We start from the raw sequence: 10,848 nt of genomic DNA, 5'->3' as shown, positions 1-10,848 counted from the left end.
GCCTGGAACTCACTATACAGACCAGGCTGGCCTGGAACTCACTATACAGACCAGGCTGGCCTGGAACTCACGGACATCCATGTGCCTCTGATTCCAGACTGCTGGAAATAAGGGTATGCACCACCGTGCCTGGCTCCTTTATGGGGTTTTTCAGTCTCTCACACCAAGTCCCAAACCCTGCTGTCCAGTTTAAGGATGAGAATTTGGCCGATCAGCTGCTGTTCGTCGGGATGGGAAGAGGAAAAGGGAAGGAACACGTGTTGATGTTGACTGAACAGACATGGGCTTTCTGCAGGGGGTACGAGAACTTTACAGACGGGAGAGCCCGTCATGCATTGCATGTCATCCTGGCACTGGGGAGCTAGAGGCAGGAGGAGGATTCGGAGTTCAAGGTTACTTTCAGCCACATAGTAAATTTAAGACCAGTCTGTGCTAGAGACCTTGTCTTAAAAAAAAAAAAAAAAAAAAAAAAAAAATTCCCAGGTGGAGCCAGGTTTGATGATGTTGGCCTATAGTTCCAGTACTTAGGAGGCTCTGACACGAGGACCGCCTTGGATTTCCAAGGCATGCCTGGGCTATATACAGTGACACTCTATCTCAAAAAACAAAACAGCGTAACATTAAAAACAAACTTTCCAGATGGAGAAGCCATGCCTCAGAAAGCTTGGCGGTTCCCTTGAGTTCACACAGGCGCAAGGCTTGGTGCTAGAGCTGGGGCCAGCCATACTAGGGTAGCGCTAGAGAGCCCCTCTTCCAGTTCCCTCTGAGGGACCCTCGGTGACCCTGGCTGCAGCCTGTGGTGTCCTGTGTGTAGGGAGGCAGGTGCAGGCATATGGGAGGGGGGGGCAACAAAGGGTACAGCTCCCCACATACAGCTAACTCCATCACATGGCTGCCATACCAGAGTCCTTGCCTTGGGCCCCCTGCCCCCCCCCCCATGAGCTGATAAGAAGTCAGGGCAAGAGGAGGGGGCAGAGATAAAGCAGGCCATTGGGCAGGGGCAGGGTGACAGGACAGGGCCTCTGCCACTCAGGCAAGCCCCTGCCTGGGTGGGGAGAATTGGAGGAGCACAGAAAAGGAGCCTATTTTGTCTCTGACACCCCCCAGGCTAGGACTGGGCACTGGGGGGCTGGACAGGGCTCTGGTGGGGGGGGAGAAGGAATGGGGAGACTTAGCCCAGGGAGCCGTCAAGAAAGTAGGTCAAGTTTTTCTTGGCTTGTGGAGAAATTCCTGTTATAAATTTATAATGGCATAGCCAGCCCTAAGGGGTGGAGGTGGGGGAGGAGAAGAAGTGGGTGGGGATGCCCAGGGCTGGGCACTGGGACCTACTACTCCTAGCTGGAAGAGAGGGGCAACAGCAAGGAACACTATGGGGGGTGGACAATAAAGGCTGTTCTGTTTCCCATTGCTCTCTCTGCCCAGCAAGGCTTCATTTAGTCTGTCTGTCTATATCTCTCTCTCTCTCCCTCTGGGTCTGGGTGTCTCCCTCCCCCCCCCCACCCCGACTGTGCCTCAGTGCTTGGCACACCCTGGCTGCGGTGCTGCCCCCGCCTGTCTCCTGCCCGCCTGGCACACTGCCATCACTTGTTTACAGAAGCTGGAAAAATCCACTCGCCAGCCGGAGGCCCAAGCGCCCCCAGGGAAGGGAGGAGGCAGACCCAGGAGTGGGCAAGCAGAGAGAGGGGCAGCCCTGGGGAACAGGCCTTGGGGGCAGGCAAAGCAGGCCAGGGTGTGTAGGAATGGGTATTAGCAGCTGTGGGCAGGGCCTGGCAGGGAACCCCAGCAGGAGCCAGTGGCATGAGAAGCTCCTGCCTCAGGCCATAGCTATGGAGGTGCCTTTCCCCCAACCCCCGACATCCCACCACTACCAGTTGCTACAAGGCAGACCTGGGACAGTGCCAATCTAAGCCACCCTGTTGATTTCCCCCTCTCTCCTCCCTGGCCTAGCCTTAACTCCAAATGTGTCTGGGTACTGCCAAGGGCTTGCACGTGCCCACAGCGGGAGGGACAGGGTCCTTGTCTGTCCTACCTCTATGCTGAGCTGAATTTGCCTTGGTGCCAAGTGGTGGAAGCCCAGGTTATGGTTACTTCCTGGTAGTGGAAGAGGGTCAAAGTGCTATCCTCACTTCTCAGGGCATTTCTGCCTGGCACCTAGCAAGAGTCTAGAACCCCTGGGGATGCCTGAAAACCTCTCCAAGGATGTATATTGGCCTCTGAGACTACACAGAGCCCAGGCAGAGGCCCAGCACGCAGGAAGGCATGAAGCATGTGAGTCTATGTTAGCTACAGGCAGGAAAAGGTTAGTAGGGAAGGGTGTTATGTCAAGGATAACTACCCTGAAGGGCAGCCCCACTCCCTCTTCCTGGAGTCCAGTTTAATATTCCCCAGCTCCTTTTTAAGCATGTCCTTTGCAAGGGGAGGAGGGGGGCTCAGGCCCAAAGAGGCAGTCGGGGGTGGAGTTCTGGAGTTCAGGCACTCAGATGGACGGCAGGACAGCAAGACCCACCTGTCTGTTAGCCTGGCCACCCACTCCTTCTTTGTCAGATAAGAGCTGTTGGGTGGCAGCGTGGGCAAGTTGCCCATAGAGGGGGAAGCATTTCATTAAGCTTAAGTGATTCTGCAACGGGGGGACAGGACAAGGAGCCAGCGCAGCATCTGTGGGCGTCGTGCCAGGTTCCCACTGCCGCCTGTCCTGTTCCATGGTTCTCTAGATCCCTGGGATACCCCCAAAGGACCCCTGAGCCATCCAGCAGGGCCTTTGCCCCCAGCCATCTACTAGCAAGTAAAGTGCACACTTTGGAGTATCTGTAATAAGCTTTGCCTCTGTGTTTCTGGGGCCCCTGAACTTTGTCCTGAATGCTTTGAAGAAAGCACAGCCCTTCTCGTCACACACACACACACACACACACACACACACACACACACACACACACAACAGAGTTGTAAAAAGGGGAGAAAAAGGAGGAGGATGGAAATGATGGAACGAAAAATATGGAAAGAAGAACAAAGAGATGGGGCAGGGATGTGGACACAGCTAGGGGTCTCAAGGAAATAAGGGGAAAAGGAAGAAGGGAGAAATGAGAAGGAGGGTGGGACAGGAAGGGCTGAGATGGGGAGGACAGATAAAGGGAGGAGAGGCAGATGAAAGAGAGACAAAGGGAGAAAGGAAAATAACAAAGAAAGATGGGTGGGGGGGGTGCTTCTGCCTTGCCTAAGCCCCACCCCATGGGGGAGGGGGGAGTAGAAATGGTTTCCACGGTGACAGCTGGTTCTTGGTGGCCTGGCATGTGGGCTATTAATAGTGCTGTGGGTAGGTTCACACCTCCCTCTCCCCTTCCCCTCTTCTTGCTATTAGGATGGGGGGGGAAGAAGCCCCCCCCCATCATCCTGCATAGATGTCCTGATTCTATACTATGGAATCATCAAGGGTAATGTGGAGAGGCCAGGGCAGCCACCGGAGCCCAAACACACACGAGCATGCACAGGCAAACAGGCATCTGTGTGCAGGCGTGCCCAGTGCCAACGTGGGTTCCCACAAGCAGCCACCAACCTAATAGTGGTTAGGGGGCATCTATGGGCCGCTGAGGACCTATGGTAGCAACATATGCTCTGTGTTTCAGGACAGATGCCTCCCCAGGGCTGGGGCCTCTCCCTCCTTCACAGACCCCCACCCCCAACTCTGTTCCCAGGTATGGATTTCGAAGGACTGCCCCACCCAATTCTCTGCTATCCCAGTGCCAGGAAGGAGTGAAGGTGGGAAGGCAGGGACTACTTGGCAGGTGTGATGTGGCAGTGAAATACACACAGACTTAGGCAAGGCTTGATAGATGTGGGGGCGGAGACCCGGGGAGGCGGCACCTCTGAGTGGGATTTTGCTTGGAATTCTGGAACTTAAAGAGCAATGACCCAGAAGCCAGATTTCCCAGCTACTGTAGGCCTTAGAACTTGGGAATGGGGGGTTAGGTGGGGTATGTGCATTAAGGGGGAGGCTACTTGCTTAAACAAAGGATCCTCCCTGTTGTCCCCACCACCACCACCACCACAAAGAATATAACAGGAAATTCCCCCCTGCAGGTCACAGACAGAAAGACATAAACAGTAGCCCTGTCTTGGGCCAGATGCCCAGGATTAACATCAAAGGCTCCCAACCCACTCCCCCCCATAGCCTTACCCACCTGCTTCTTCTCTCTCCTTCTGCAACACCCTTCCCCTCCGTTCCAGGCTAATTCCATAAAGTATCAAGGGTGCTAGGTCTAGGGGTCACCCCCAGCCTCCACACTTAAGTGATGGATGGCTGTACGCACCCATCCTCCACAGAATTTCAGAACCTCTTTCCCAGTTGCCCTCAGAGGAAGCAGAAGGAGATCCAAGTCTCCAAGTAAAGCAGAATTAGGAGCACCCCCCCCTCCAAAAAACCCGGGCATAGTGTATTCTCCCCACCCCCAGCCGACGGGGTAATTGGAGCTGGGAGCTGGGGCAGCTGAATGCTGGAGGCATGAATGTCATGGGGCCAAGACGCTTGCAGCAGATGGTATCATGGGCACACGGCTCGGGGGTACTCTTGCACTCCCCTCTTCTGAGGCAGAAGAGACTGCCTGCCAGCCACAGGAAGCACTGTCTCAGAAGGGAAGGAATGGTGCAGGGGAAAAGAAAGACAGGATGTTCTCCTAGGCACCCAGGGAGGCAAGAGCTAGCCCCCACCCCGTCAGAACTGGCAGAAGCAGAGAGCCGGAGAAAAGGAGACACGGAGCGGGAGACAGGGAGAGGAAGGATAGAAAAGGAAGGAAGGAGAGAGATTATGTGTGTGTGTGTGTGTGTGTGTGTGACATGTGACAGAGAGAGAGAGAGGGAGAGAGAGAAAACAGCAAATGCAGCTGAGTCTCGGGCACACACATGGACACGTGAAGACTCACACATTCACCCCGCATGCGCAGAACTGCAGGGCTCCGGGACCGGAGATGTTCAGAGCCCTACCCAGCCCACACATGCACAGAAAGCTCTCACATGGATGCATGCATAACACACCCACTCCCTGATGTGTATGAAAATTCGGAGAGTCACCAAAGCTTGTCCCCTCCTCCTCCCCATGCCTGGTAAAAGAGAAAATGAAACGCACAGCTCATGTCTTCCTTATAAGAGGAAGAGGAGGGGGAGGAAGAGGAGAAGGTGGGTGGCTGCTTGGCTCAAACCACCAGTCTCTGGCACTGCTGAGTGGGTGTGGCTATGCCTCTGACACTGCTAAAGCCTAACTCCCTGCTGTTTAGGTCCAATGCCCACCTCCAAAGCAGAGGAACGAAACAGCATTTCCGGGTACAATAATATCCATTTTGTCTCCCTGTCTACCTGTGAACTTCTGACCTCCCTGAACAAACAGGAAGGAGGTCCCTATTGGTACCCCAGCTCTTGCCTCTCAGGCAAAAGGACATGACACATGACACGTGTCCCAGTGCACGAAGGCCACAGATGTCTCAGTGAGAGACGGAACTGTCCCTGGTTCCCGGTGGCGCGTGAATCCTCAGCCTGGGGGGGAGAGAGAAATCCACAGAGCTTACCGTGCCAGCCAGCGATAAAGATTGAACATGCTAACATCTTGCCTCATTTGTCTTTCTTCCCTGAGGCGCCAGGGATCAAACTCGGGACCTCATACATGCCAGGCAAGTGTTCCGCTAGCAAGCTATAGCCCTATGCCCAATGTTATGCTCTTGACCCTTACCCTAAGTGGGTGGTACATAATAAAAAGCCAGGCCGAGAGTTATACAACTGGTGAATGGCAAAAACCCAGCCCCCGACTCCCAGCCAGTGTTCTTTCCACACACCACACCTGCCTCCCCTCAAGAGGCTCCAAAGTTCCCCTCGGCGCCTCTGCAGCCACGAGAACTGGAATCGAGACCGTCTCTCACACCAAGGCTCCAAGTCAATCCACTAACAGGCATTGCCCGTTCATTGTCCTTACTTCACCTTGAAGAGCAGGGGCTGAATAAATGGGGCCTGTGGGAAAGAGGATCTGTATCCTTAGACCCACAGCCAAGTAAAGGACACCAGGACAGACCCAGGCTATCCAGGTGCTATGGGCTGGTCAGTTTCCTCCCGGCCGCTATACAGCGGGCACCGTATACAGGGGAATCTGGCATCGGTGAGCCAGGACTAGGTCCTGGTAGGTAGCTGGGGTGATGGGACCTCCAGGAGAAGGGAAGGCACTGCCCTCCTCCCTGAGTAGCACTGCTTTTGTTCATGCATGTGCTCTCTCTCTCTCTCTCTCTTTCTTTCTGTATCTCTCATTGCCAACACCGGGAGAGATGCAGTGACACCCAGGCATTCATGCATATGCCTTTAGCTGAGGAGGTGTGTCCCAGGCTGAGACGCCAGGGGCTCCTTTTAAGTTAAAAGGTGAGGGGTCGGAGGAGGTGGGGCAGAGAGGCCTGCTGTGGGTTCTGAGTTCTGGTTAGGAACAAAACAAAACAAAAAAAAGTGTGAGCAAGAGAGGTGATGTGGACAGGTTGAGGCCGGACACCCACTGTTCCCCACTCACTTCCATTCCCATTCCTGTAACATCCAGGAGACCTGCATCTCCACCACACTTCTCCCAAAGATCCCCGGGTCTCCACCAATTAGCTAGGTGCATTGTGGGGGAGGGGGGTGGAACAATCTCCCTATGTATCCAAGGCTGGCTTAGAACTCCCAGTCTTTCTTCCCCGGCCTTTCCAGCCAGCGCTAGGCATACAGTCCCATGCCACTCACTAGACCTGCCTAGGAACTGGGCACCTTTAAAGCATTACAGATGCATCTATCTGTTTGAGACAATGCCTCACATAACTCGGGCTGACCTCCAACTCTCTATGCAGATGACACTGGCCTTGATCCTCCTGCCTCAGCCTCCCCAGCATTTAATATTTTAACATCTGGAAATGTCAAAAGCTAAATGAGGTAGGTATTATCATCTCTAATTTACAGATACGGTAAGAAGGAAATGAAAAGTCTTTTCAAGGTTATACACCTGGCAGGAGGCATTTAGGGTTCAAACCTAAGCAGCTGAGCGCCAAAGCAAACAACATTACCAGTACTTTCCCACCCAAGCAGGCCAAGGCTAGAGGGGGCAAGCCTTCCCCAGGCTTTAGGTCTCCTGTGCCAGTAGTCCCTATTCAAATTCCCTCCCTGAAAGAGCCACCCTTTCTGTCCTCATGTGTGGGCCATAGACTCCCCCCGCCACACACACACATTGGCACAGTCTAAACAGCTGTACCCTCAGAACCTAGGATGAAGCTGGGCAAGGAAGACAGCTGTTGGGACATCTCTGAGGTGGGTCTCAGCTGCCAGGGATGTGAAGAAAGGCCATCATGAGTTCTAATTCAGACCCAGCTGGGTCCTGCCAACTCTTGCCACTGCACAAGGTGGTGGGGGTGGGGGAGGGCATGGTTTTCCCGCCTGGATCAGTTAAGGGAGGAGTCTCCTCACTGGCTCCAGAAAAAGAGCTTCGGCCTGACACTAAAGTTCTCCTACCTAACCGGTGTTACCCTGGCTGGGCCTGCCGGCTCGAGGGGTCAACACAGGCTGTAGCCTACTCTCCTTCCTTTCCCCATTCCCAGCCCCCAAAGCTTGCTGGCCCGCCACAGCTGCAGTGTTAAGGAAGCGCAGGATGTCCTGAACAGCCAGCTGAGCATCACTGCCCCCCCCCCCAACCTCCTACTGACCCCAGAGGAAAGCTGGGCGGGCCCCGGAGGGCCTGAATTTGAGTATTAACAACTGGAAAAGTATGAAGAATGTTGCTGCCAGCTCTGAGAAAAAGAGGCTGTGGCAGAAACAGAGACAAGCACAGGGCAAGAGAGAGAGAGAGAGAGTTACAGACTGGCAGAGAAACAAGGAGAGAGTCAGACACCCCAAGACAGTGACCGAAAGAGAGACAGAGTTAGAGAGAAATTCCAAGTCAAAAATACACCTCACTCACGCAGACACTCGCCAGCTTACAGCCTCCTAAGGAAAGCTTCCAAGTTTGGACAGGAGGGCCAGAGGTGAGAAAAGGGGCGGATTCACAGTGGGAGGCAGTTGCGCAGCTGGGGACAACTAAGGGTCCCCAGGAATGGCCCAGCCAAATAACCCCTAGCAGGGGCAGCCAGGTCCCCAACTGGCTTATAGGCTAGGGATGAGACAGAGCCAGAAAGCCACTCCCAACTCTTCCCTAGACACCCCTCCCCCAGCAACCAGGACAAACCCAGCTGCTAGAAGTCACTGGACACTGCTGCAGGCCCATGACTCGGCCCTCTGGAACCCCCCTGCACCCACTTTGCTCTTGTTTCCCCGTCCCTCTAAGGGGGGGGGGAGAGCCCATTGCTACACAGTGGCTGAGCCTAAAAGATAGAAAGAAGCCAGAGGGAAAAGCCTGTGATTGTGTGAGCTTAAGTGCACTCCCGCCCCAGCTCCAATGTGTCTATCTGCGGGGTTATCTGGCTACTGCCAGGTGGGACCTGGGACTGCAGGCCGGAGCCCTGGGCATGGCCCCTGCGTCGGTGAGACTAGCTGTAAAGGAGTGCACCTGTGCCCGGGAGTTCCCACAGTCAATCAATTAGCAAGTGTTTACAGAGCACACACTGTGCTAGGCTCTGGGTGGGATCCAGGGCTCTTCTAGAAATTCTCCCGTCTCAGGGAGTTTGCCATCTAGTAACCGGCTAGTGTGACAAGCGACGACAATGGTAACAAGACCATATTATCAGGAGGGCATGCTTCCCACCATAACAGCAGAAAAGCCTTTCTCTACAGACGAATTTGATTTTCTCGGCAGCAGAGGTTTTTATTGTCTACAGAACCTCAGCTCCACGGATGGGTCCAGGAGAATACTTGTTGCTAAGTTGTGCACACACGTACTGATGGGTAGCTGCAGGTTTTTGTTGGTCTGTCTGTCTGTTTGGCTGAGTGACAGTGACTGTGTGACTGGGCACATGTGAGCGCGTGTGTGCTTGTGAGTGACAGGATCTTTTGTGATTGTCAGGCTGTGTGCAACTGCGGTGTGTGCATTCGGAGAGTGACTTTCTCTGTGTGAGTGACAGCGACTCCTTCTTGCCCTTGTGTGGGACAGCATCCCACTGCGACCCTGTGCGTGGGTATGTGCATAGGCCGTCTCTCCGCTCTTAGCCTCCCGTGGGTGTGTCCCATCGCGATGAGCTCCACTATACAGCGGCAGCCGGCCTCTTCCCTTGTCCCCATGTGGGTGTGTCCAGCAGCTCCTGTCCTTGAATCTGCCTGTGTGTCCCCGGGTGTGCATGTGGCTGTCTGTGGGCATATCTGTGTCTGCATGTCACCTTTGCCTCCCCCTTCATCTTGGACAATGGCCCCCTTCATCCCCTCCCCCTCCCGGGTCTAGAGCCAACATTCAGGGGCAGGCTCCCATCCCCCTGGCTTTCCTTCTGTGTGCTCCCCCTCCGGTCCCTAAAATGGGTGGCTCTCTCCATTGCCTCTGACATCTTCCTAGGCCTTCTTTTCACACTGGACAAGGGAGGGCCCTGGACAGAAAAGGGGCACCAAAGACACGTTGCAAAGGGAGGGAAACAAGAGCATGTACACACACGCGCGCGCACACACGCACACACAACACGGGTCCATTCCCTCTTCTCTTCCCCAACCACAGGCCAGCAATTCCAGGGACCATCAAGCACAACCCTCCACTCACTCTCCCCCCACACACCCCACACCCGCCGCGTTTTTGCAATTAGGAGTGTTGCAACCCGAAAGCCATGCTCAACGGGGGAGGCGGGGAGAGGAGAGGGGGTCTTCTCTCTCCCCTAGCCCATGCAAGCACCCCCACCCTGCCGCACCCACATTGCCCTCCGCAGCTGGAGGCAGCTCTTTGCAAACGCCATTCGGCCTCTTTGGCTGGGGAGGTTGAGGGGGGGGGGGGGTACGACAGGCTTCAGGCACACCGTAAACAAACCGCGACGCGGCGGGCGGGGGAGCTTCGGCGGGCAGCGGGGCCCAGCCCGGGAATGCGCAGCCGACCGGCCGGACAGAGGCCGGGCGGGCCCTCGAAGGGGAGGCCCAGACGCCATCTCCGCGGGCGAACCCGGGGAGGGGGGGGGGTGTCCCACCGACCACTTAACAGCACCTTCCTTTCCCAGGTCGTGAGTGGCTAGCTCTCGGGCTGTGACAGGGTCACCCGAGAGCCCGGAAAGGCTGAGGTCGGCGGCGGGAACCCCCCCGGGCGCCCCCAGCCCGCCCCCGAGCTGGCCGGAGACCCGCGGCTTTGCATAATCAATCGCGGTGCATTTGCATATTAATGCCCCCTCGCTCCCTCCTCCTTACCTCGGCTTGGCGCGCTGGACCGAGCTGAGCGACGACGCTGGGGTCTCAGCGCCCCGTGCCGGGGGCGTCCATGGGGGGCCGGTGGGGCCCGGGCCGCCCGCCTCCAGCGCCGGGGTGTGAGTGCGAGTGAGCGCGGGGGGGGGCGGGGGGCGAGTGTGGCGGCCCCGCGGCTCCTCCGGCAGAGGCGGCGGCCGCTCTGGCTCCTCCCTCCCCCGCCCCGCTCCGGCTGGGGCTCCGGCTCCGCGCGCCCGGCCGGCTCGCGGCTGCTCCCTGCAGGCCGCCTCGCAGCCGCCGGCCCCCGCCCCTCGCACCCCGCCTCCCCGGCCGCGCCTGGGACCCCCGGCCCGCCCCCCACCCCCCACCCCACTCCCGGCACCCCCCTCCACTGCCTTGGCCCCTAACCAGGTTCAGACTCGCCCACCTACCCCCTACCCCCACCACCCCTGCGGCTCCGTCGGTCGGGGAGCGATGTTCGGTGACACATTTTGAGAGAGATGTCATGTTTAAAATAAAACATGCCGGGAGGATTGGGGGGTTCTTATGGTTTTCGCCCCGGGGGTT

At 56.4% G+C, this 10,848-nt stretch overlaps 1 protein-coding gene across 1 annotated transcript in view; it reads right to left on the bottom strand.

Moving 5' to 3' along the window:
* The window catches only part of Thra (thyroid hormone receptor alpha), a 21,713-nt gene extending 11,273 nt beyond the window's left edge, over positions 1-10,440 (bottom strand). Inside the window, exon 1 of the mRNA XM_055619490.1 lies at positions 10,288-10,440. The gene's annotated coding sequence lies outside the window, so the exon portion shown is untranslated. The remainder of the gene's footprint in view (positions 1-10,287) is intronic.
* Positions 10,441-10,848: the final 408 nt, after the last annotated feature.

Source organism: Psammomys obesus, unplaced genomic scaffold, assembly GCF_907164565.1.
Source record: "Psammomys obesus unplaced genomic scaffold, mPsaObe1.curated_primary_1811, whole genome shotgun sequence".
NCBI lineage: Eukaryota > Metazoa > Chordata > Mammalia > Rodentia > Muridae > Psammomys > Psammomys obesus.
Note: the sequence above shows the minus strand (reverse complement) of the source record. Positions and strands in the feature narration are given on the sequence as shown.